This window comes from Trachemys scripta, chromosome 10, assembly GCF_013100865.1.
Source record: "Trachemys scripta elegans isolate TJP31775 chromosome 10, CAS_Tse_1.0, whole genome shotgun sequence".
Lineage (NCBI taxonomy): Eukaryota > Metazoa > Chordata > Testudines > Emydidae > Trachemys > Trachemys scripta.
Window position 1 is genome coordinate 23,654,728 of NC_048307.1, and position 26,901 is coordinate 23,681,628.

At 44.2% G+C, this 26,901-nt stretch overlaps 1 protein-coding gene across 2 annotated transcripts in view; it reads right to left on the bottom strand.

Moving 5' to 3' along the window:
• ATF7IP2 (activating transcription factor 7 interacting protein 2) overlaps positions 1 to 24,517 on the bottom strand; it is a 64,716-nt gene extending 40,199 nt beyond the window's left edge. The window contains exon 1 of one of the 2 annotated variants that reach the window (XM_034784782.1): positions 24,298 to 24,517. The gene's annotated coding sequence lies outside the window, so the exon portion shown is untranslated. Of the gene's footprint in view, positions 1 to 17,274; positions 17,345 to 24,297 lie in introns of those variants that run through there. The other variant, XM_034784783.1, reaches the window with a different exon arrangement.
• Positions 24,518 to 26,901: the final 2,384 nt, after the last annotated feature.

Below are 26,901 nucleotides of genomic sequence, written 5' to 3' on the forward strand. Positions count from 1 at the left end.
CAAAACAGAAAGGTAAAAGTTAATACATCACCAACCTTGGGAACAGGTTGCAGCTTCACTTCTGTTCCAGCTTTTTCTCTCTCTAAGCAGGGTTTTTGTACCGGCTTTTTTACAGTATTTTACTTGCCGTACTTACATTATCAATTCCTACACTGTCAAATTTGAAGGTAATATTTCCTATTTGCCAGCAAGATGATTCATGTCCACAGCACATTTCCATTTTATACATGATACAAAGCTCATTTGTGAGTAATTTTCCATGAGCTCGCTTAGCATAACTACACAAAGCTTTTGGGAGTCTGGTTCAGGTTTGGTACCTACTTTAGTTCCTTCAATTATGTTTACTACAAATCAGACTTCTTATTTCTTTCTTGTGGTTTTGTTTAGTTTCATAATTTGTTATTCAGGTAGCAGAACCAAAACACATTTTATCTAACAAACACATTTCTTATTTGTTAGACTGTGTCCACGTGGAGGGCCACTCACCGGTTTGCCAGATCTTGTTGCAGATCTTGGTGAGTACATCTATTACTATTTCTCCTCCGAATTTCATTAGTTCGGCTGGGATATTGCCAATACCTGTAGCCTTTCCGTTCTTGAGTGATTTCACAGCTGTCTCCACTTCTTCATGCATTATTGGAAAGTCATCCTCCTCTGTTGAATCTGGGCTGTCTAGGACACAGGATCTCCATTTGTCTGGTGATTGAATAGATCAGAGCTGTAATTTGTCCACCTATTGATGATGTCCTTTTCTTCTGTGAGACTGTTCCATTCTTTGTCTTGAATTGCGTTAGCTTTGGTCCATCTCTCCTTTGTCAGATCTTTTACAATCTGGAAGGCTCATTTACTATTTTTATTATTGACACTCTTCAATTTTAGAGCATTGTTTTTCGATCCATATCTTCTTGGCCAACTTCATTCCTTTCTTCATCTTTTCACCAATTACTCTGTATTTATCAGCTCCCTCCATGTTGTTCTTATCTCTCTTGAGTTCTCTTCTAATGTCACATATTTGTAGTATTTCATTTGTGACCCAAGTTTTTGTCTTCTTACGGTGTTTCCCAAGGATGTCCATTGCTGCCTCTTTCATTACAGCATTAAAATTGTTGGTCATTGTTTCTATGTCTTCCTCTAGAGCAAGCAGCGGAGCAAATTTTCCGCCAATCATTGTTTGGGATGACTCCGCAATGCTGCGGTCTCTAAGTCTTCCTAAGTCAAACTTGATTCTGGTGAACTTTGGCCTGACAATTTTCTTTAGACGCAGCCGAAAGTTTAGCATCACAAGGTCGTGATCATTTCCAATATCAGCACCGGCCAAGTTCCTTGTTTTGCACCATGATGTAGTCAATCTGACTGTGATGTAAACCATCAGGTGCATGACACGTTGATCGTCTGGATGCCTTATGTGCTCCTAATGTGTTTGTAAGAACCAGATTGCTAGAGCTGGCAAACTTCAAAAGTCTCAGTCCTCTCTCATTGGTTACTACATTACAGAAAGGGCCTCAATAACCTCGCCAATCTGCCTGTGTGTCAGTACTCACTTTAGCATTCCAATCTTCCTGTACAATCAGGATATCTTTCTTGTGTACCTTATCAATGTCTTGGAGCGTTTTTGCTTTTTCAAATGCAGTCTGTCTAGACTTCCTGTCATGTCTAAAAATGCACTTTACACAGTTTCCTGTCTGAACCACAAACACCAGAGGAAGTCCTCACTGATGTGAGGGGGCTTGCTTAAAGCTATATTACCAACTGTATTCATGCTTATGAATATGTAATCAATATGTAAGGAATGAGTGAGATAGTGTGAGTGTAAGAAACCAACTGCAAGGCTTGAACCGAAATATTACCATGTAAGGATAATCATGGTGTATATGGGACTGTATACAAACCTACGTCAGTAGCAGCCAGAGAGAGATGTAATCCACAACAGCAAGAACTCAGGACCGGACCAGAAGCAGTAGAGTCCTCCCGCAGACCCGAAGGGGCTTCGGGGACTCTCGTTGCCTAGCGGTTCAATCTCTAGGAAGCTGGAACCTGGCCAGTCTCAGTCACCTAAGATTGAAAGCAACATCCTCACCTGCAGCCTGTCACCAGTACGCATGGAATGTGTGTGTGAGTATAACTGTGCAAATAAGAAAAGCAAGCAATAAATCAGCCCTCAGTAAAGCAAGCAATAAATCAGCCCTCAGTACTGCTTTAATTCAACCTCTGTGTGTGATTCCAGGGAACTGGCAACAATATCTGCCTAACCTGTGTAGCCATACACAACATCATGATTTTGAGGTTTCATCTGCAGTATACAGTGTGTGTCCAGAGTAAGCGGACAAAAGATAAACATTAGCAAATGGAAAATGAATGTAAGAATTTAAAAGCTTGTTCAGCCCTTTCAGTTATCATGTTACCTGTCCTTGGGACTGGCCAAGGAATGAGTCCACGCAAAAGGTGAACTTGAGGAGCACTGAGATTTGTTTATTGGTGTGAGCTGAGCTTGTCTAATACAGCTATACTCGCACACATATCACATTTATGCTGGCCGGCTGCAGGTGCGGGCGTAGATGGATTTAGATTTAGCAGGTGGCTGAGGCTGACCAGGCAACAGCTGCCCAGAGACCGGCCGCAATCCGCGGGAGGGCTCTACTGCTTCCAGTCCGGTCCCGAGTTTAGTGTGCTGTTACATTTCCTTATTGGTACCCCTGACCTGGCCGCCCATCTCGAGGTTTATACCTTCACCAAGATAATACCATCGTTCCCTAAAAGGGGATATTTGCCTCTTTGTTTTGCCATTGGCTGTTACTCACACTATCTCACTCATTCCTTACATTAATTGATTACATTCATAAACATGAATACAATTGATTATATAGAGCAATGCAGCTTTAAGCAAGCATCTAACATCATTGGGAACTTTCCGCTGCTTGTAATGGCATAATAGGAAACTGTGCAGACTATACTCGAAAGAGCAAATTGGGAGGGAGGGGCATGTCCAGCTATAGGGGATGGAGGGTCTCTTATCTACTAATCTAGTTTCTTCAAGCCCCTTTAATTCAACAAGCATGAAGTTCCCTCGGGAGACGCGTTTAAAAATAAGGCTTTTTAAATGTAACTCCAGGGGACTGGTTATCAATAATCCCTGACTGGAACTTGACAAGAAATAACAATGTAACCCTTCTGCTGATTGTCATTAGCAGGAATAAGGGCCAGGTAAATAAAATACTTGGCTTGAGCCCCAACCTAAAAACCTTATTCTTTCCCAGGCATTAGGAACTTAAATTTAATCCCATCACCTTTGCAGCTATTTCTTCCTGCTCACAAGGACTCAGGAGTCCCTGGGAATATAAAACCACAAATTTTTTTTGTTTTGAGGGGGGAAAAAAAACAAAACATTTAAATAGTTAGCCAATTGCATGTATTTCCTCGAATGTCTTGTACTCATGCTAAAAGCTTTATTTCAAAAGTTGAACTGTTGTAGCTTTTGTTCTTTTTATGTGCAGAATATGTCAAAAACAAGATATGCTGTCTTCTGTTGAGGCTTGCCAAATACGAACTGTGTGCTAGTTATAGTTACCACACATGTGTCTACAGTCTACTGATATCTGAAATCTTATGTACAAAACCTAGATAAGAAAAGATATGTAAGGGTAATATAAATATGAGCAAAACTGAGCTCAAAATTTGGAGCAGAGTGAAGATATAATCACTGCAAGATTGTTCTCCAGATGGGTAATTTATTAATTTTGCCGCTCTTTCATTAATAAACTAATTAATTCTGGTTATCTGACATCTTATCAATAACCAAAACCCTCACACCTTAAAAATAAAATTAGCAAAACCCAAATAGTATATGAAGGGGTATCGCTGACCCAGTTATTAGTTGTCTGGCTTATTGAGGCAGCTCTGGAGTTTCTAGTAATACTGCTAAACCAAACAACTCACTACAGCCTTACCTTAGATCTTAGTTCCTCTTTGCTGCTCACACATTGGGCACATTACCCCGGATTTTCTTAACACAAAAGTATGGTACCTTATATTTTCCTATCTCCAGGTGGATTCAGGAAATAAATCAATGGGGACACAGCTCTTCTGTCTGATAAATGATTGGTACAAAACAAGAGTGCTTTCACCCAAAAATCTTTTTTATTGAGTCTAAAGCACACATCTAAAATAGTAATAGTCTAGAGAAACCCAGATATAGCAACCCAAAGTCCGAGATGCTATTGAATGGTCAGTGGCAGGTTTTTGGTGGCCAGCCTTCCTCCTAGCCGCTGGGGAGTTGGATGTCAGCCTCCTATCTCAGAGAAAAGCTCTCCGAACTTCCCCAAAATTACATACTCTGACTAATCTTTTTATAGGTTGCTCAAAACAAAGCTAATAACTCATAGTAACCCTTGCTAACAATTTTCCTAACATCAGCAAGCAACTCCTAATCATAAAATCAGTAAAAACTCAGAATCAGTAAAACCCAAATCCAAGAGCAGCCATCCACGCTTCCACCCATTCTCATGAGTCTTCCAATTTTACTTTCCATTCTTATCAGCAAAACTGCAGCTATTTCATATGCTTATATAAACCTCAAGTTATTTCTACCTACGTGGTGTTCTCGCTTCCAGTTAGTGGTGGCTGAGTGCACAAAATGGCTGTGGTATTGTCAAATCAATTTCTCTTGCAACAGGCAGTCCAGTTCCTTCACTGATTATGGTCACTCACTACGTATGGTATTGCTTCCCAGGTGATGCCAGCTCATTCAGTAGCTTCCATGGTGGTCTTCTGCCAAATTTTTTTTTTTTTTTGGCCTTCCTTGCTTTCTTTTACTTTCCTTGAGTAACCAATTTAATGATTGCTTAGCATGTCTCCCATCTTCCATACAGTGTACATGTCCTGAGCACCTGAGCCTGCTTTCTTTAATAATATTCTCTAACATGTCCTGCTCTGTCATCTTCCTTACTCTCATGTTATTTTGTTGTCTTTCCAGGAAATGTGTTGTAGCTTTTTCAGCCATCTGTGATGGACAGCCTCCAATCTCTTTTTTTGTTAGCCAGGGTCATCGGCAAAGTGTCTACTTTGTACAGTAGCATGCTCAGGGATATCATGCTCAGGTGTAATCTGACCTTTAGTTTGGTGTGGAAACTTCTGTTTGACCAGATGTTGTTCATCCTTCCAAAAGTGGTTTTTGCTTTTCTTAATCTTGTATGAATATCTTTATTGCAGCCACCTTCAAATGCCATCATACCCACAGAAAGCTCTGCTATCTTTGTGATTTCTTTTCCATGCATGTACCTCTTTGCATCTGTTGTCCAGTTTCTTATCTTAACTGTGGTTTACTCTGCATATCCTGTAAGTCCAATTTTTGCTGTTTCCTGTTCTACCTCTGATGTAAGGGCAGTCATTCCTAGCGCAGGAGTGTGGCTGGGGTAAAACACTGAGAGGAAGATGTCCTGGCTCATGTGGAGTTGTGAGATAACCTTAGGGAAAAAGGCTGGTTGAGGTCTGAGTTGGACCTTGTCCTTATGAAAAACTGTGTAAGGGGGCTCGGACACGAGGGCCCTGAGCTCCAACACCCTGCTTGCTGAAGTTATTGCCACGAGGAATGAGACCTTGTACGAGAGATGGAGCGGGAGCATGTCGCCATTGGTTCAAATGGAGGGGACCAGATTAAGGTCCCAGGCCGGGACAGGCTGACCTGCTTGTGGGAAGAGCCTGTCCAGGCCTTTGAGGAAACGAGTGACCAAAGGGTTTGCACAGACCGAAAATCCATTGGCGCCCAGATGGAGGGTGGAGAGGGCAGCTAAGTGGACCCTTATTGATGACAGGCCTTGTTTTAGGTGCAGGAGGTAGTCCAGTATGAATGGTATGGGGGTGAGCAACAGCGACTGACTGCATTGCTCCACCCAGATGGAGAACCTTTTCCACTTGGCAAGGTACGTTTCCCTGGAGGAGGGCTTCCTACTGCCAAGGAGGACTTGCCTAACTTGATCAGAGCAGGACAGCTCCACGGTGTTTAGCCATGGAGCATCCAGGCCATGAGGTGGAGCGACTCTAGGTTCGGGTGCTGCAGTTGGCCATGGTCCTGGCATGATCAGGTCTGGGACCAAAGGTAGGGTGAGCGGTGCTGCCACGGACATTTCCAGGAGAGACATGAACCAGTGCTGGTGCGGCCACGCCAGCACTATCAGTATGACTCGGTCCCGGTCCCTGCAGATCTTGAGAAGCACCTTGTGGACCAGCGGTATTGGTAGAAATGTGTAGAGCAGACTCCCCCCCCCCAAAGAGAAGGAAGACATCTGCGATGGACCCTGGGCTGTGATTCATGAAGGAGCAGAACAATTGACATTTTCTGTTGCTGCGAGTGGCGAACAGGTCTATCTGGGAAGAGCCCCAGAGATGGAAGATTGAGCTCGCTATGTCCGGCCAGAGGGACCACTTGTGGCCGTGAAAGGTCCGGCTGAGACTGTCTGCTAGCTCGTTCTGCACTCCTGGGAGGTACAACGCCTGCAGGTGTATCGAGTGCTCTACACAGAAGTCTCACAGCACGAGGGCTTCCCGGCACAGGGGAGAGAAGCGTGCACCCCCGCCCCCCACTTGGTGATATAGAACATCGCCGAGGTGTTGTCCGTGAGGACTGAAACACATCTGCCTGCTATGTGGGTTTTGAAAACCTGGCATGCCAGGCACACCGCTCTCAGCTCTCTGACATTAATATGCAGAGCAAGGTCCGCTTGAGACCAGAGGCCTTGAGTCCTGAGGTCTCCTAGATGAGCTCCCCAGCCTGGATCCAAGGCATCTGTCACCAATGAGAGAGATGGCTGATGGCTGGCAAAAGGCACTCCCACACAATCCACTTGCGGGCCGAGCCACCACAGAAGGGAGTTCAACACCGGGTGGGGCAGAGTTATAATGCTGTTCAGAGTATCCCAGGCTGGCCGATACACCGACACCAGCCAAGACTGGAGTGGTCGAAGTCTGAGTCTGGCATGCTGCACTACGTAGGTGCACGCAGCCATGTGCCCCAGCAGTTTCAGGCAGTTCCTTGCTATGGCCATGGAGAACTGAGGCCCCATATAATGTCCCCCAGTGAGTGAAACCTGGTTTCCAGGAGGTACGCCCCTGGCTTGAGTTGAGTCTTGGACTGCTTCTATGAACCCTATCCTCTGCACCGGGGACAGAGGGGATTTGGCCTCGTTGAGGAGACAACCTAGTTTGACGAAAGTCCTTCTTATGAAGTCGACCTGATCCTCCACTTAGGCTCTGGAGTGGCCCTTGATCAGCCAGTCGTCAAAGCAAGGGAAAACCTGTATCTGGCGCTTGCGCAGACTGACATGCATTTGGTGAACACTCGAGGAGCTGCTGACAGTCCGAAAGGGAGGATGGCAAACTGTCAGTGGCCGCTGCTCACAAATTTGCTCACAAAGTCTGTGATGTGGGACTATTGCAATGTGGAAATCTGCGTCCTTCAAGTCGAGGGCAGTGTACCAGTCTCCCGGATCCAATGAGGGGATAATGGAGGTTAGCGAGACCATGCGGAACTTGAGTCTCTTTATAAACTTGTTGAGCAGCCACAGGTCCAGGATGGGTCCGAGGTCCCCCTTGGCCTTCGGTATTAGGAAATACTGGGAGTAGAACCTCTTCCTTCCCCCTTAGTTCCTGAGGAGCCTCCTCCACTGCCCCCACCGAGAGGAGGGACTGCATTTCTTGAATTAGAAGTTGCTCGTGAGAGGGGTCCCTGAAGAGGGACGGGGAAGGGGGCTGGAGGGGCGGGGGAGGGAGCACAGAATTGGATGGAATATCCCCTCTCTACCGTGCGGAGCACCCAGCGGTCTGAAGTAATTTAGGACCAGGCACAGTAGAAAGGGGGTAGACATGATGAGAAGGTAAGATGGGAAGGATACAAAGTCCGTACTGGTGAGCCATCCTCGACCGCACTTTCAAAAGGATGGCCTAGGCCTGGGCGGAGGCTTGGGTTGGCCAGAGTTTTGCCCTGAGGAGGGATATTATCTCCTCCTACCACTTCTGCTCCACCTACGCGGAGCGTCCTGGTGGTTCTGTGGCTGGTAAGGCCAAGGGGCAGGCTGAGGCCTAAAATGCCTGTGCTGGGTAGCCGGTGTGTGGAGCCCCAGAGAGCGGAGAATAGCCCTAGAATCCTTCAAACTGTGAAGTCTCTTATCAGTCTTTTTCCAGAGAAGAGGGAGAACCTCTTGAAAGGGAGGTCCTGTATGGTCTGCTGGACCTCGTGGGGCAGTCCAGAGACCTCCAGCCAGGAGCCTTGCCTCATCATCACTCCTGTGGCCAGAGTGCGCGAGGCTCCATCTGCCACATCTAAAGCCACTTGCAAAGAGCCCCATAAGAGTCTTGAGGCAGGAGCTCTGCAAACTTAGCTATCGCTGAGCAGGTGTTATGTCTGTAGTGGCTTACAATGGCCTGCTGATTGACTATGCAGAGTTGCAGGCCCCCGGTCGAATAGACCTTCCTGCCAAATAGTTCCAGCTTTTTGGCGTCCCTGTTTTTAGGGGTGGAGCCTTGGAACCCCTGCCGCTCTCTCTGATTGGCCACATCGACCACCAAAGAGTCTGGGGGATGGGGTGGGTATAAAGGTGTTTGTACCCCTTAGACATAGGAAATAGTGCCGTTCAGTCTTCTTGGCCGCAGGGGTCAGAGAAGTGGGGGTCCGCCACAGATTTTTGGACATGTCCATTACTGTCTTAATCAGTAGCAGAGCAACCCTCGATGGGACGGAGGGAGCGAGGATGTCCACAATAGGGTCCAAGTCCTCCTCCACCTCCTTGGCCTGTATCCCTAGGCTTTGAGCAGCCCACCTCAATAGCTGCTGGAGAACATGATTGTCCTCGAGAGCTGGGGCCGTCGATGTACCCGCGACCGCTTCCTCAGGCAAGGACAAGAATGAAAGGACCGGCAACAGACCCTGCTCGCTACCCTCAGCTCCCTTGGGGCCCCTCGGCACATGGTACTTGAGCTACGGTGCCGGTACTGATGGCGGATTTGGCACTGCAGCCGGTACCGGGGCTGATAAGTCTGGCGGTGCTGAGCCCAACGGCACTGGCAGGGTCGAAGCTGAAGCCCTCAGCAGCATCGTTGCCTGAAGAGATGGTGCCGGAGCTGGTCGCGCCAACAGAGCCGCTCCCTCGGACGACAGTGCTGGTGCTGTCTGTGGCATGAAGGATGCCGAAGACACCAACGCAGCCCTGGACCGCGGACCGTGGAGTAGACCCTGGCTCTAGTGGTAAGTCCAGGGTGTCCAAAAGGGCCATTGAGCAATCGGCTGCCACTGCTGCGGCCCTGGTGCCGGGTATGGCTGGTGACTCCGTCATGACTTGGACCTCCTGCTCCACGATCTGCTGGAGTGATAAGAGTCCACCTCCGACGTCTCAGAGTAGGAGGACCACTGCTCACCGGCGAAGCCGGGGAACAGTGCAGCCCTTCTATCTGTGCGGGCGGTGCCGGGGATGGAGAGCAGTGGGCCATCATGGCTGGTTTGTCCCTGGAGTGGAACGGGGGACGGGTGGTCACCGGCGACTTCTCCTTCCTCTGGGGGGAGGACGGCACCGGGAGGCGCATCAGGTCTGTGGCCGCCTCGAACGCATCCGGCGTTGACGGGAGCTGTATGTCCCCCTGGTGACCGAGGAGGGTTAGGGCTCAACTGGACCCTGGCTGGAGCAGGAGTCGACGAGTCCACGGGAGGCTGCAGGAAGGAGGCAGTCTGTCTCTATACACTCGTGGATGCCACAGACCCCTTAGGTTTCGAATGAGGTGAACGACCCCTCTCCAGCCTCTTCTTCTTTACCAGCACCGGGGATTGAGAGAGGTGCCATGCTGAGGCCGACTTTTTATGGCCCGAGCCGTCGCAGTGCTGGGGGGCCTTAAGAGTCCTTAGTTGGTGCCGTTTCAGCTGCCACTGGCGCTGGAGCACTGCGCACCGATGAGGATGTGCTCGGTGCCAGTTCAGCTGGGGCCTCAACGCCGCCTCCACCAACAGAAGTTTTAGCCTCTGTTCCCCGTCTTTGAGGGTTCTCGGACGGAAATCCTTGCAGATACGGCACTTTTCCTTCTGGTGATTCTCACCAAGGCACCGCAAACAGGAAAAGTGAGGATCACTATTGGGCATAAACTTGCCACAGTCCTCGCAGAGCTTAAATCCTGGAGACCCAGGCATACCCCAGGAGAAGAAATGTTGTTGATGGGAGGGGCCCTCCCCCCAACCAACTAACTACAACTATAAAGAACAACTATTAACTAACTGAGAAACTATATACATGGTATGCTATCAGACACAGCTAAAGTGTTGCTATAGGAGTGAGCGAAGTTCCAGTTAGCCGTCACCAGTGGTAAGAAGGAACTGAGGGGGTGGAGGGTCAGTAGGGCCCTATATTGGGCGCCATGATGGTGCCACTCCAGGGGGCACCCACGCCGACACTATGGACGCTGCTAAGGGAAAATCTTCCGGCTGGCATGCATGCGGTGCGCACACACCTGGTTGGAATGGACATGAACAACCACTCAAAGAAGAACCATGTTTATCTTGCCTGCATCTCTTCTTTGTCTTTTTGTCCATATATTGCATATGCTTCTAACACTTCTACCCGCGTTTTGCACTGTTCCTTTTTTACCTTCAGTGCTGCCCATTCATCGATCACTGCCTATGTTCCAGGATGTAATCCAAGCATCTTTCTTCTGCACTCTTCAGAGGACCACTACTTCCTCTGCTGTCTCCATACATTTTTCTTCCAGTTTGGTCCTCTGTCTTCCACACTTTTATCAACCTGGTCCTGTAAAACACTGGAACAGTTGCTAAGCGCAATCTGATCTGCATTTCTTTGATTCTGAACTTATCTACAGCTATAACACTAAATAATAATGATCTGAGCCAACATTGCTTCTCTGATGACTGAGACGCCCCACAAAAAAAATTCCACCTCTTAGATATACACCCAGTTGCATTCACTGGTGATGTCCTTGTGAGACTGTAAAACCTCTTGCTGGAAGAAACTGCCTCTTATCTTTAGAGTGTTTGTACCACAGAGATTTATGAGCCATTATCAGTTCAGATGCCTTCCGCTGCTGAGCTTATCACTCTTTCCCAGTCAACAGAGTTGTTGCCAATTTGTGCACTGAAGTCACCAATCATCAATTTGATGTCATGGTTAGACATGTCATCCAATACATTCTATGAGCAGGTGCAGCAAGTATCCTTTTCAGTGTCATCTACTGTGTTTGTTGGTGCATAGACAAGGATTATTGTATATTTGAAAGGCCTTATTTGCAGCTGGCTGGTACTATTCGGTCATTCACTGGCTCCCAAGTTAACACGGTCTTCAGTGTAATGTTATGCAGAATAATTCCTATACCTATTTTGTGCATTCCTCCTCATCAATAAGATTATAGTGCCATCAGACACCATCTTGCTACTCTCTGACCTTTTCATCTCACGGATGCAAAGTATCAGATGATATTTTTTCAATTCTCACGTAACATGTGCCAGCTTTCCATATATTCCACGTCCCTATTCTTGTTAGGGACTTGGTCTTCAGGATTTGATGTCTCAAGATCTCGGCTTTCATTGAGATGTGACTACTTGGGTTTTGAGCTCTACCTGCACCTACTCCCCTCAACTTTTGGTTTCACTGAACTGTTTCTGGTGCAGTAAGGTTTTACATGAGTGGGTAGCTAACCCAGCTGCAGAACCCTCCTCTTGTATCTGGGCTTGGGTCTGGCATTGTTGCTAATCATGGCAGCTCTTTAAAAAATAAAATACAAATCATCCCAATTCACAAAATACAGAATGGGATGTTATCAAAAGACTGACAACAAAATAGTAGGTAAAAAACCTATAGTAGAATTTTATCTGTATATTGTTAACATTTATAATTTGCACACAAATTACCTTTTCCCTTCATTTCTCTAATATTCAGTAGAAGTCTCTGAGGTCTCAAACTATTAACAGTTTACTATCTTTAAAATAATGTGCTTAAATTTACTTGTATATTACAAAATATCAAAATTAAATTGTGCCATGACTGCCAAATTACTTCCTTGTTCACAAAATTCAGTAAACAAGCATGTTTGTTTTCTAGGGTTTTCCAGTCAAAGTGCATTAAGAAGATTTTACTATGCCATTCTCTGAACCAGCCCGGACACCGAAAACACCAACAGTACTCAGATACACAGAACTGGTACCCCCCACCCTCAAAAGGCTAATAGTATTAATGAAGCACAATACAGAGGACTGGCTGGCCAAAACTGAAATCCTTGTCAAATCTGTAACAATGTGAAATGATATAAGAGAATGTCCAAAGGGCTGCCTTTATAATTTCACAGAAGTTGGGCATCCTTTTCTCAACCCAAGTTGTGGAGAATGCACTTGAGGAACAATCATCAATGGAAGTCTTTTTTAGTCCAAGCAACATAGATTTTTAATGCAGTCTTATACCAAAAGACACGGAAGTCTCAGAAGCTGTCTATTCCTTGCATCCAACTGTGATGTTCTCTCTGGTGTTATCTGGACCTGTGATCTGCCATGTCACTCCAATCCTTGACTCTGGGAGCCAGCCTTACCCTGCTCTGCTGTGAGAACCCTACTCCTGGGCTGTTGATGCACAGCCTCTGGAATGTAAACTGCTCCTAACTACTTGCAACCGAATGATACTAGCCAGTATCTTCTGTCCCTGACACAACCCTAGGAACCTGCATCTTTGTAGTATCCAGTTATGCCCTCTGGAGGCTACAAACTTATATAAGTTTGTCAATTTAAAAAATAAATTGATATGTCCCAGGCTTGTTATCTCAAGGGGAGTCACTGACACACTTCAAACCAAACACACAACTTCAGGTAGAACAAAAACAAATTTATTAACTACAAAGATAGATTTTAAGTGATTATAAGTCAAAACATAACATGTCAGATTTGGTCAAATGAAATAAAAGCAAAATGCATTCTAAGCTGATCTTAACACTTTCAATGCCCTTACAAACTTAGATGCTTCTCAACACAGGCTGGCTGATTGCTCTTCAGCCAGGCTCACCCCTTTGATCAGTCTCTTGGTGTGGTGTCTGTAGGTGTAGGTGGAAGAGAGAGGAAGAGCATGGCAAATGTCTCTTTCTTTTATCATATACTTTCCTCCCTCTTGGCTCCCCCCCACCCCACCCCACCCCTTTAGAGTCAGGTGAGCATTACTGAGTCTCTCCAAGCAAGGTTGAGCAATTCCCCAGGTGAGTCATTGCATTGTAGCTCCCTTGCTGGACAATGGCTGTTGATGGGTTGTTTGACACCCCATCCAGGCATTGGTTACTTTCCTTGCTGTTGCCTCTAGGGAGCCAATATCTGGCTGATTCCCCCAACTTACAGCATGTTTCAGTGACAACCGTATTACTCAATTCTCATAACTTCATATGCATTAATGATATATCTATATGGGTAGAGAAATGACTTTCAGCAGATCATAACCTTTCTCCGATACCTTACAAGGCATACTTTATACACAAGATCACGATTATATGAAAATGAGGAATATGGGGATTACAGCACACTTCCCCAAGGTATAGAATGTCACACCAACCCTAAGAAAATCAGGGCACTATCCTGTAATGCTTTACAGAAAGGAGAGGTAGCGTGTTTAGCAGATATGCACAGAGCAGCAATAAGTGGGGCAATACATTCTGGATGTCCTACCAAAGAGGACTAGTAGGAAAGTCAACTTGTCTATCTGGTTATGTAGGCAGAAGTAGGTGCATCATTTACGCCTCAAAGTAGGTATGATGACCAAGTTACTAGCTAACAACCATGTGACAGCCTAGGACATTTGCAAAGTAGACAGGAAATTTTCTAAAGTTAATGCATATTAGCCAGGTGGGTGGCCATAGACTGTTAGTTGACAACAAATTATTAACTGGTTACAAACCCTAAGGGAATGAGGTGCTCAACTCCCACTTACTTTCAATGGGGTTTGGACACCTAAAGCCCACAGGCTACTCTGAAAATCCCAGCCTAAGAAATTGTCTCTCATTATCCAGAAGACATTCCTCCGCATTTTGCTGTGACAAAGGTAACCAAATAAGAGGAATGTGGGGGAGAGGAAGGAAATATTATTCTAGCTCATGCCATTTTAATTCATGGCGTAGTATAAATAGGTTATGCCACCTATAAGCAAATCTAGATCTAGATTAAACAGTCATTTTTCAACATGTTAGACAGCAAGTTAAGTTTCAAGGAAGAATAAAGATCCATAGATTCCAAGGATCACCTACTCTGATCTTCTGTCTAACACTGGCCAGAGAACTTTCCAAAAAAAATTCCTAGAGCAGATATTTTTAAAAAGCATCCAATATTGTTTTAAAAATGGTCAGCGATGGAGAATCAACCACCACTCTTGGTAATTAACTGTTCCAATGGTTAATTACCCTTGTTACTCTGAAAATGGATGTAGGGTCCCCATAGAATATAACTAAATCTGTTCTCATTAGGTATGGGTCTCCAGGAAATACTTGGAAGACATGGATATAGCTTTCCGATAAACGACTGACACAAACAGTCACCTTTTTATTGGTGTAAACATCAATCCCTGACACAATAACCAAAAAACAAATCCCTTAAAATAAATTATAGAGCACCCCAAATAGCAACAACATACAGTTGAGATTATCCTAGGTAGCTGCATCTCACTTCAGATAGCCAATCTTTCATGGGTCACTGAGAGCAGTTCTTATATGTTCTTTAAGGCTTATATATGTAAATTCTTCCCACAATTAACACACATTCATACAACTTTATTAATGCCCTCACACACACATACACACTAACACTATACTATAACAATGACTAACTTCGTCTGACAGACTTTCTCCATTTACTGACTATGCTGCAATGTCTCTCCTGTGCTCGCTCGCTCTCTGTGCTACTGCACATCTCCAATTAGTGGTGAAGCTGAGTTCTGTGCAGGTGATCACTCTCCACAGGACGTTGATGGCAGCAGTTCTTCTCTCTCTCTGCTCAACTCCTGTGACAGGTCAAGACTCCCTCTGCTGCTGTTTTTCCAAGAGTATTCTCTTCTTAACTCTCAGCTATCAACTGACACACTGACCTTTATACCATTTCTCAATTCTATTTTTAGACAGATGATACCATCCTACTTGTTTATCTTATTGTGCTGTCAGTTCTATTTTTTAGCCTGCCATTGTTATTTACCTCTCAGTGGCATGACCTACTCGATCACTGGTTGTTTCACACCTTTTCCCTCACCAATTTGGTTTTTCTGCCAATTCTATATCTAGTGCTCTGTGACCTGCAGCTTCCATCTACTAATGGAATGACTCTTGCTTATTTAAAATGGAAACTAGGGATCTAGGGATTTTAACATAGAGTTTCCCTCGTATCGCCCTCACTGTCAATAATTTACGACTGATTTCCAGTCTGAATTCGTCTAGCTTCAACTTCCAGCCATTTGATTGTGATACAAGAATAGAAAAACTGAAGGTGTACTATGACTCACTGTATTTTCTCATGGCTTTCTCATAACAATTCAGCAGGTCACGCACACACACACAGATCTAAAGAGAATGTTCCTCCTTGAAGGCAAATAGGAGTCAGATAATGTGGCTTCTATTTCCTAGTCTGCCAATTACTTGCTACTTTGACTTGGAAGTCTATATTAGTGACTTAATCTAATGTGTCCATGTTGGAATTATTAATATTTGAAATTAGGGCTGTCGAGCAATTTAAAAAATTAATTGCGATTAATCGCACTGTTAAACAATAATAGAATACCATTAATTTAAATATTTTGGATGTTTTCTACTTTTTCAAATATATGGATTTCAATTACAACACAGAATACGAAGTGTACAGTGCTCACTTTTTATTTATTTTTGATTACAAATGTAAAAAAATGAAAGAAATAGTATTTTTCAATTCACCTAAGTACTGTAATGCAATCTCTTTATCATGAAAGTTGAACTTACAAATATAGAATTATGTACAAAAATACTGCATTCAAAAATATAAAAAAATGTAAAATTGTAGAGCCTGCAAGTCCACTCAGTCCTACTCCTTGTTCAGTCAATCATGGCACTGTTAGCTGAAGTCGCAAGATAGTTACGTGCCAGATGAGCATGCTTCAACCACCATTCCAGGGGACATGCATCCATGTTGATGACGGGTTCTGCTCGAAAATCATCCAAAGCAGTGTGGACCGATGCATGTTCATTTTCATTATCTGAGTCAGATGCTACCAGCAGAAGGTTGATTTTCTTTTTTGGTGGGTCAGGTTCTATAGTTTGGAAGGCACTTCAGATTCTTAAATCTTGGGTAGAGTGCTGCAGCTATCTTTAGAAATCTCACATTGGTACCTTCTTTGCGTTTTGTGAAATCTGCAGTGAAAGTGTTCTTAAAATGAACAACATGTGCTGGGTCATCATCCGAGACTGGTATAACATGAAATATATGGCAGAATGTGGGTAAAACAGAGCAGGTGACATACAATTTTCCCCCAAGGAGTTCAGGCACAAATTTATTTAACACATTTTTTTTTAAACGAGCGTCATCAGCATGGAAGCACGGCCGTTGGAATGGTGCCGAAGCATGAAAGGACATACAAATGTTTAGCATATCTGGCACGTAAAGCCCTTGCAATGCTGGCTACAAAAGTGCCATGCAAATGCCTGTTCTCACTTTCTGGTGACATTCTATATAAGAAGCAGGCAGCATTATCTCCTGTAAATGTAAACAAACTTGTTTGTCTTAGCGATTGGCTGAACAAGAAGTAGGACTGAAGTTTTACGTTGTTGTGTTTTTGAGTGCAGTTAAGTAACAAACAAAATCTACATTTGTAAGTTGCACTTTCAGGACAAACAGGTTGCACTACAGTACTTGTATGAGATGAATTGAAAAATACTATTTCTTCTGTTTACCATTTTTACAGTGCAAATATTTGTAATCAAATTACAACACAGAATACAAGATATATACGAAAATGTAGAAAAACATCCAAAATATTTAATAAATTTCAATGGGTAGTCTCTTGTTTAACAGTGCAATTCAAACTGCGATTAATCGTGATTAGTTTTTTTGAGTTAATCGTGTGAGTTACCTGTGATTAATCAACAGCCCTACTTGAAATTGATATTAATATGGGAAACCACCAAACTCCAATGTAACCATAAATTCCTTTGTTAAATCCAATTGTTCTAAACATGCCCCCAAAGCCTAAATAATAAGCAATTTACTACATCCAAACAGTAATAAAACATTTATAAGCATTTGATCAAGATACTTACGAACAGCCTAAACCCAGGGCTGCTTAGATCCATATTGGTTGGCTCCCAAACAGTCAGGTAGGTATTAGCAATGAACCCTTTAAGAATTTACTTTTTATACCCTTTAACAAACGATGTCATTGCCAATTACTGGCTTCAACTAAAAACCAATGTGAGACAAATAACCTTTATTTCTAATCTTAATCCAGATAAGATTTACAACCTCCTTTCTTCCCAAGGCCTCTCCTCCCTATCTCTTCCCCTCCTTTTTGCTGACCAACAGAACAGTAGGAAAGTTTGTGCTTGTTTCTTTTAAGACAGTTTTTATTTGTCTTGTTACTGTAGATCTTTATTTTACTAGTTACTTTTTGAACCAACATCCTTCCCACACTGCAAGTAATACTACTTATTATTCTCTCGGCTTTCTTTTACTTGCTGATTGGGGCTTTTTCCTTACAAGCCACAAACAATAAGCAGACATTATTTTCTTAACCAAATTTAAGATAACTTTAGTTCTTTTAATTTCATAACTATCCTTAGAGTCAGTTTCTCCATCTGTTAGGATATGGAATAATAATATCTAGGCACTTCAGAAGAGTTTGTAAAGTACAGAGATCGGGGAGATGAAAGGCACTACAGGAATGAAAAGTATTTTTAAGAGTGGAAACCAATGCACACCTGTTCTTACATAAACATTTGTTATGGTGATTGCATGGCAATTATTAAAACATTTCACAGGCTCTTCTGGAATAGGCTTACATGAGACGTTTTGTTATCTAACACTCCAAATTGTAGTCTAATCAACTTCAAGTGCTACACCTGCTGCTGAGCCCCTGTCAATTTTAGTCATTTGAAAACCACATTTTTAATTTCCTCATTCTGTGGAAATCCTATGCACGCATGTTGACACATCTGTTAACTAACCAACTATCTATGGCAGTGCTGCTCAAAGTCAGGCCACCGCTTGTTCAGGGAAAGCCCCTGGCGGTCCAGACCGGTTTGTTTTCTTGCCGCATCCGCAGGTTCGGCCGATCGCGGCTCCTACTGGCCACAGTTTGCTGCTCCAGACCAATGGGGGCTACGGGAAGCGGCGCGGGCTGAGGACCTTCCCGCAGCCCCCATTGGCCTGGAGCGGCGAACCGCGGCCAGTGGGAGCTGCGATCGGCTGAACCTGCGGACGCGGCAGGTAAACAAACCGGCCCGGACTGCTGGGGCTTTCCCTGAACAAGCGGCGGACCGGCTTTGAAAAGCACTGATCTATGGGGATGGGGAGGGAAATCATTGAAACTAAGTATACATAAAGTACTGTCAAAAGCAAAAATACCAAAATAAAATAAAATAAATAAATAAATTCTCTTCTAATCTTAGGTGCTACCTTTAACATTAAATTACTCTTGGGGGAATTCTGCACCACTGCACATATGCAGAATTTATGTCCCCCACAAAAGCAGTGATGCAACCCTCCCCAGCAGTATGTTTTGGGTGCCCAGGGCAGCCGGCAGAGAGGTAAATCACTGCGGGGCGGGGATGGGACTGGGGAAGACACGGCTGGTGTCTCCTACCCTGTGCTGGGCTCAGCTGCTATTCCCAGCTCGGCTGGGGAGGACGGGACTTCCTCTTCCCCTGCACAGCATCCAGGGCCGGGTCAGATCACACCCAGATTTCTCCCCGCAGCTGTAGAAAGCTCTGCAAATTCTCCCCCCTCCCCCCCCACATACATATCCAGTGCTTCCTGCATCCATCACTCCTCAGCTGCAGGGGGAGGGATCGCTGTACAGGGAGCTGCTCCCCCATCCGTCCAACCCCTGTGCATACAGACTTTCATACCCAGATCCTCCGCCGAGCCTCACCCACCCCACACCCAGAACCCTCCTGACGAAACCCACTCACCCTGCACCTGGACCACCCCAACAAGCCACCCACACCCAGATCCCCACCCTACTGAGCCCCAACCAGCTGAACCTGGAGCAAAACCCCACTGAGCCCTACTCCCCCAGCATCTGGCTTCCCCCACTGAGCTCCCCACACCCAGACCCCACTGCTGAGCTCTATTCCCCCCACACTCAGACCCCCCTGTTGAGTCCCAACCACCTTCACCTGGACCCCCGGCAGAGTCCCATTACCGTTGCACTAAGACTCCCCCCAACAAGCCCCTGTGCAGCCACATCCCCCACACACACTCAGATTCCCCACTGAGCCACCCACACACAGAACTCTCTCAACCCACACCTGGATTCTCCCCACACTAAGCCCCTCCACACTTGGATCCTGCCTTGCTGAGCCTGCCTGTCTGCGCCTGGTGTACCTGGCACCGAGGGGCATGGCTCTGGGATGTTTCTGGAACAGGCCCAGTCCTTGTGCTGTTTCAGGGTTGGGTGCAGCCTTACTGCTGAGTCCATGTCCCGGGGGGTAGGAGGAGCTGCACAGTGATCTCCCACCTCTATGCTCCCCAGTGCCATGCTGAAACCTCCACATTTATTTGACAAATAATATTTGCAGAATTTTTGCAGAATTTAAAATATTGTGCGTAGAATTTTTAATTTTTTTGGCGCAGAATGCCCTCAGGAGTAATTAGTATGTAAAAAATTTCAAACCAAACGCTAGTTTTAACCAAAAGCTGGTTCCTTTTAAAATAATACCTTAGGCCCTGAACCAATGAAGTGTTTGAGGCTACCATTAAGGTTTTGCAGTAGAGAGCAAGTTGTCTTCACTGATGTAATAAAAATCGGTAACTTGTGAAATTGAAAGCTAGAAAAGTACTTATCAGATGCAGAGTAATCAAATCCCAGGATCTTATAATTCCCCCCCCCCAAAAAGTATTTTAAAAAAAGGAGAGACTCCCAGCCAAAAATTTAAAAAAATGGTTTTTTTGTTTGTTTTTTTCATATTATTCTGTATGTACCACCTCAAACTGCATCAATCCAGTGTGAAAATTTAAACTATCTGAATTTTAATTTTTATGTTCTCTTTTGTCACATTTATTTCATTTCCAAAAAATAAAAGTTTAAACACTCTTGTCAAAATGAAAGCTTTGCTTTAACTCTAAGATCACTGCCACCATAATGGTTACAATCAATTTCTATCAATTTGAATAGATTTTTTTCTGCAGTTAGTAATGTAAATTCCATGAATTCTAACTTGTAGAAATATGTGCTCTATTAATAAAAAAATCATGAATGAACCTAAAGGATCTACAAACTGTATACCAGAGGTTCTCAACTGTGGATAATGGACTACCAGTAGTTCACATTGCACTAGCTGTCTTCCTTCATTCCTGCTTCCAAACTGAATGGATACAAGCAAAAATGCCTTAAAAACTTAACCTTTCCATGTAAGCAATTAAATCACTTGTCACAGAAATGTGGTATAATCTTAAGTAGGAAGAGAGATGGTCCTCCACAATCTCTGTATTAAAATGCAAGCTACATTATGAAAAAGTTTGATAATTGCTCTATAGAAGTGCATTGAATTGTAGTCACATGGAGTGGTGAAAGCTAGCCAACTGGTACATCTTGGGGAGGGGAAATTTTGTCTGAAGACAACAGGGCACACCAGTCCTCTTATAAAAAGTGCTATTGGATGTTTAACATCTATACTAATCAACCGCTCAATTCAATGGGACTCTGGCATTAGACAATGATCTAAGATGGACACAGGAGTACACAAGAGTTTCCATGCCACAGAACTATTTGAATGTGACCTGCAAAGTATTAAAAAAATAAAATGGGGCTTGTACCTTACTTGCTTCCTTATGACCTAAAAAGAACAAAAGTTTTATATTGTTCTTTAAAGATAAAAAGCAAACAGGAATATCAAGTTTAGTTTCCCACAATTTTAAGGAAGGACCTCGGGAAAACCCTACAGATGATTGTAACTTCTAACCCATTAATTTAAAGAGCAAGGGAGCTGAATCTTTAACACACGCTATCATAACCACAATAAGAACAGGAGTATTTGTGGCACCTTAGAGACTAACAAATTTATTAGAGCATAAGCTTTGGTGGACCCGTGGGCTGTAGTCCACCAAAGCTTATGCTCTAATAAATTTGTTAGTCTCTAAGGTGCCACAAATACTCCTGTTCTTTTTGCGGATACAGACTAACACGGCTTCTACTCTATAACCACAATACTAATTCATTGCTGAAGTTAATGGTTATTATTATCCAGATCTGTGAGACCAACTGGAGTCACCAAAAATTGTAGATATTTATTATATTAACCATTAATATGGGTTAACAAATTTTGTATCATTGGGAGGAAGTGTATAACAATATACCCAGTTAAGGGGCAGATAAAATACTAATTAGCACAACATGATGTCATTTGAAATAGGATACGAAACTGCTGTATGAGTCTCTGCTAAAGTTACATTATTGTTTGATTAAATTTCTGGATTTAACATGTCTAATGATCAGGTGGTGGTTTATTAGTGGACATTAAGTGATTTATCGGAATATAAGGTTGAGAATGTTGAGATCAATATCTAAAGAAGGGCTCATATCTGGCTCACAGAATTTTTAGCAAATGTGACCTAAGACACCGTGATTTTTCAGAATGACTACACCTGGATATTATTGGACACTTGAATGGGTCTATGACAGAAGTTATGCTTCTTCATCCAGGACTCTGGAGGAGGCACTATGGACAAGCAACAGAAATCCTCATGGATAAAGACTATTTCCAAATGCCAAAACAATGCACCAGGACATCGTGTCTTGAGCTAAACACCAAGATGTTGCTGTGGTCACATCACTTCTGAGCCAAACACCCCAGAGAAAGATTGGAATCATAATTTTGGATGTGACCCCTGAAGTATTATTAATCCTTTCTCTCAATGTTCTGCATGGAGGAAGTCTGCCAAGGAGATCCAGAAATAACACAGCATAAAAAGATGTTTACAGAACTCTGAACTGAGTTTCTACAACCAATTACTGCCAAACGCCCCCAACTTGAGCTGGAGAATACACTTCCATGCCGCTTTTGCCTGGTAAGTAGAGATGCTTATATATGTACTTTCTTTTATTAAGCAACGGCTCAATTAACTTAAGTTAAATGTTTTGCAGAAAGTAAGTCTGTGCTTCTCTCTAGCAAAGATAGTTTTTTTGTCAATATCTGCAACTTTGGGTTCCATGTGTGATGTGCCCAAGTGAGAGAGTAGAAAGGCATGTCTATGAAAATTGTTACCTGAAAGAGGTAATTCTGAATAATAATATTTTTAAAAAGTAAACAGTCTACATTCCTGATTACAACTTTGGAATTGTTTGGTTGACGTAGTGCAACCAAACTTTATTAGTGTGAATGACAGGCTAAAAAGAACCTGTCAGAGTTTATGTTGATAACAACATTCCCTTTTGTAAATATATTAAAGTGATTCAATAAGTTACCACTGCATCCAATGATAAGAAGTATTGTGATAAGACATCGATAAATTAAACTAATAAATCAATTCTCAATAACATTTCTGTATTTCCTTATATTCATTCTGCTATAAACACTATTATTTAAACCATCTTTATTTTCTGTTCTGTAACTTCTAGAAGTATCATATTTGCTTTTGTTTAATAAAATGTATAAATTAATAAGAATTGTCAAGTCTGTACTTTAGCTAAGCCAACTGAGATCTTCAATAATAAATGATAAAGGTAGTTTATTTGTTACTTTACTTAGCCAACATTTGTTCAGTCCCACATCTACTCTGTTGGTTCTTACAAAAAAGAAACAAAACAAAAGGTTATAAAAGTCTGGCAAAAAACAAAAGCACCCTGCCCTTGTCAATTTTATTTTTTGACTCTTGTGACATCACCATTTCACTAGCTCTCCTGTATTCAGAGAATCTTTCTGGATATACACGACCTGAGGCCCGGTAAAAGCTCTACTGTGGAGGCAGTTATACCAGAACAAAGGTGACAAAGGCCTGGTCCCCACTAAGCCCCCACTTCGGGCTAAGGTACGCAAATTCAGCTACGTTAATAACGTAGCTGAATTCTAAGTACCTTAGTCTGAACTTACCGCGGGTCCAGACGCGGCAGGGAGGCTCCCCCGTCGATGCCGCGTACTCCTCTCACCGAGCTGGAGTACCGGCGTCAATGGCGAGCACTTCCGGGATCGATCCCAGAACATCGATTGCCTGCCGCCAGACCCTTCGGTAAGTGAAGACGTACCCTTAAACTGTTAATTCCAGTACAGGAATAACCACGCCAGTATAAAGTACCTTAACACCAATGCAACTGTGTCCACACTAGGAAGGGGTTTTACTGATTTAGCCATAGCTAGTACATGGTATAACTTGCTAGTGTAGACAAGCATTTAATTTTGAATGTTAAATAAATACAAGCCAAATCCTTTCCCCTCACTCTCTCCCTTTTGGGGGAAACAAATAAAATTCAGGCCTTTGCACTTTTGAAAACAGTGAAATCCTGTGGCTCTTACCGTGGCAAGCCATCCATTTACCACTCTATGTATGGTGCCCCCCATTACAGTATCTTCAAGTCACCCTGAACAATTTCACTCTCACAATTTTGAGTGGCGATGATTTGCAGCGTAGGAGGGAGCTCCAGGTGCACACAGAGCAGGAGGAAAACACAGGGAACAGCTGTGCACGCTGCAGCCTGGGCATCACGCCAGGGGGCGGAGGGAGGGTGCTCCCCCAAAACACACCTAAGGAGCAGGGCTGCACGTGCGCCCCCTTGAAACACCCCGTCCCTGCAGGCATCCACTCCCCAGGGGGCGGAGCACAACGCTTCGGAGCGAGGCTGTACCATGGACTCGGAGGCCAGTGGCTGCCCGCGGGGGGCAGGGCCCGAGTCAGCCGGAAGGAGGGAAGGGGAGGAGCGGGAAGGGGGTTCACACGCCCGAGAAGGTTTAAGCTCCCCCAAGGCCGGCGAGCGAGGCCCCCTGCGTGACCCACGCTGGGAAAGCCCCGGGGAGCAGCCTGGGCCGGGCGCTCCCCTGGGGAGGGGGAGAGGTCGGGCGCCCTCCAGGGACACCCCTCCCCCCGAGCAGGGACGGGCTCTGCGCTGCGGGCAGCCTGATCGGCGCACTCACCGGGGAGGAGCGGGGGGGCAGCAATGAGCCGCTGCTCCGGAATCGCCGCACAGCCCTGCACCGGACGCTTGCAGCAACACTTGACCGCCCCGCAGCGCGCGACCACACGGAAGGGCAGGATTACCGAGTGCGGGGCACGTCAGGGTGCGCCGCCGGCCAATCAGGGCCTAGCGACCGCCTGGAGCGGACCCCAGCGCCTCCGAGCCTGCGCCAAGCTCGTCCCGCTCAGGTGGCGGCGGGGACTCCCGCAGCGTAGGGAGAGAAGGTTCCACAGACCTCAACGCTTACCTCAGTGGAGAGAGAGGGCGGGAACTCCCTGCCAACTTTTAGGCAGTAAACAAACACCCTGACTTTTGCAATAATCCCCAAATCAAGCTAATCCCATTTCAAAACAAGCTGATCTCTAAGAACCCCAAGGCTCTCTGTGACTAGATCCCCACCAGCGTGCAGTCTGGGACTGTGGTGGGCCCGCTGTGCACCCCGACTCTCTCCCCTGCTTGCACCCAATTGCTGGAAGCTGATAAAAAAAAAAAAAGAAGAAGAAGAAGCAACAAGCTACAAACCAAAAACTAGCCAACAAGCAACTCACAAGCCCAATTTCTGTGGTTTTTTCCCACAAGTTTGGCATGTCTGCTCCCTGTGCCTTTGCATGGGAGAGCAGCTTTGGGCGTGCCTCGTGAAGAGCAAGCTTCTGGCCCTGGGCCTTCCTTCCTGAGGGTTCAAGCTTCTCCCTGTGCTGAAGGGTTGTAATGTTGCTGTGTACCTTCAAAATCTCACTTTATTTAGCCATGTAGGTCTCCCCATAATGCACCCGCTGAATGTGTGTGGGGTGCAGATCAGGCCTGCACTAAGGTGCTGCAGTACACTGGCCCAGCAGCGTGCAGCGTTGGGCCCAGGATATGAGCGAAACAAGGCGGATGAGGTAATATCTTCTATTGGAGGGATGAACTTGGAGGGAGAGAGAGAGAGAGAGAGAGAGAAGTTTTCAAGCTTACATACAGCTCTGCTTCAGGCCTTCCCCATCTTTCTCCAGATCTAAAGAAGAACTCAGTGTGGCTCAAAATCTTGTCTATTTCACCAACAGAAGTTGGTTCAATAAAAGTTATTACTTCTTCCACCTTGTCTCTCAAAGTTATGGGCTTGTTTAAAAATCGAAGGACGGGGCCTATGTCCAAGAGTGACGCTTACAGTAGAATCTCAGACTTATGAACTGGCCAGTTAACTACACACCTCATTTCGAATCAGAAGTATGCAATCAAGCAGCAGCAGAGACAAAAAAAAAAAAAATGTATAGTACTGTGTTAAACGTAAACTACTAAAAAAATAGAGGGAAAGTTTAAAAAAATTATTTACAAAGTAAGAAAACTGTTTCTGTGCTTGTTTCATTCAAATTAAGATAGTTAAAAACAGCATTTTCCTCTGCATAGTAAAATTTCAAAGCTGTTTTAAAATTTCAAAGTTGATGTTCAGTTGTAAACTTTTGAAAGAACAACCAAAATATTTTATTCAGAGTTACGAACATTTCAGAGTTACGAACAACCTCCATTCCTGAGGCATTCGTAACTCTGAGATTCTACTTTATATAGGCAATGTTTTTGTTGTTCTTATTGTTGTTTTTAAGTGCCTCCCTTTTCCTACCAGCAAAAAAGTGTCTTGAGCAATAATGGCTTGAGCAATAATCATTCACTGGTAACGTTGCAAACACTAGGTGGTCAAATATAGCAGCCATTACGTTATCTGCAGTAGAAGTTCTATGCAAAGCTTAAAACTAGGACTGTCAAGCGATTAAAAAAAATTAATTGTGATTAATGGCACTGTTAAACAATAATAGAATACCATTTATTTAAATATTTTGGATGTTTTCTACATTTTCGAATATATTGATTTCAAATACAATACAGAACACAAGGTGTACAGTGGTCACTTTATATTTATTTTTTATTACAAATATTTGCACTGTAAAAAACACAAGAAATAGTATTTTTCAATTCACCTAATACAAGTACTGTAGTGCAATGTATTTATCCTGAAAGTTGAACTTACAAATGTAGAATTATGTACAGAAAGTAACTGCATTCAAAAATAAAACAATGTAAAACTTTAGAGCCTTCAAGTCTACACAGTCCTACTTCAGCCAATTGCTCAGACAAACTAGTTTGCTTACAATTTGCAGGAGATAATGCTGCCCGCTTCTTGTTTACAATGTCACCTGAAAGTGCTAACAGGCGTTCACATGGCACTCTTGTAGCTGGCATCACAAGATATTTACATGCCACATGCACTAAAGATTCATAGGCCCTTCATGCTTCAACCACCATTCCAGAGGACATGCGTCCATGCTGATGACAGGTTCTGCTCGATAACAATCCAAAGCAGTGCAGACCGACGCATGTTCATTTTCATTATCTGAGTCAGATGCCACCAGCAGAAGGTTGATTTTCTTTTTTGGTGGTTCTGTAAGGATTTTTTTTTTTCAGGCCTATCTGATCAGAAGACTTCGGGGAGCCTTACAGTTTACCTCCCATCGAGTCCCCCTTTTAGCCCATCTATCAGAGCCAGTTCCAATAAACACCACACACAAATGAACCACAATACTTTAGAGGG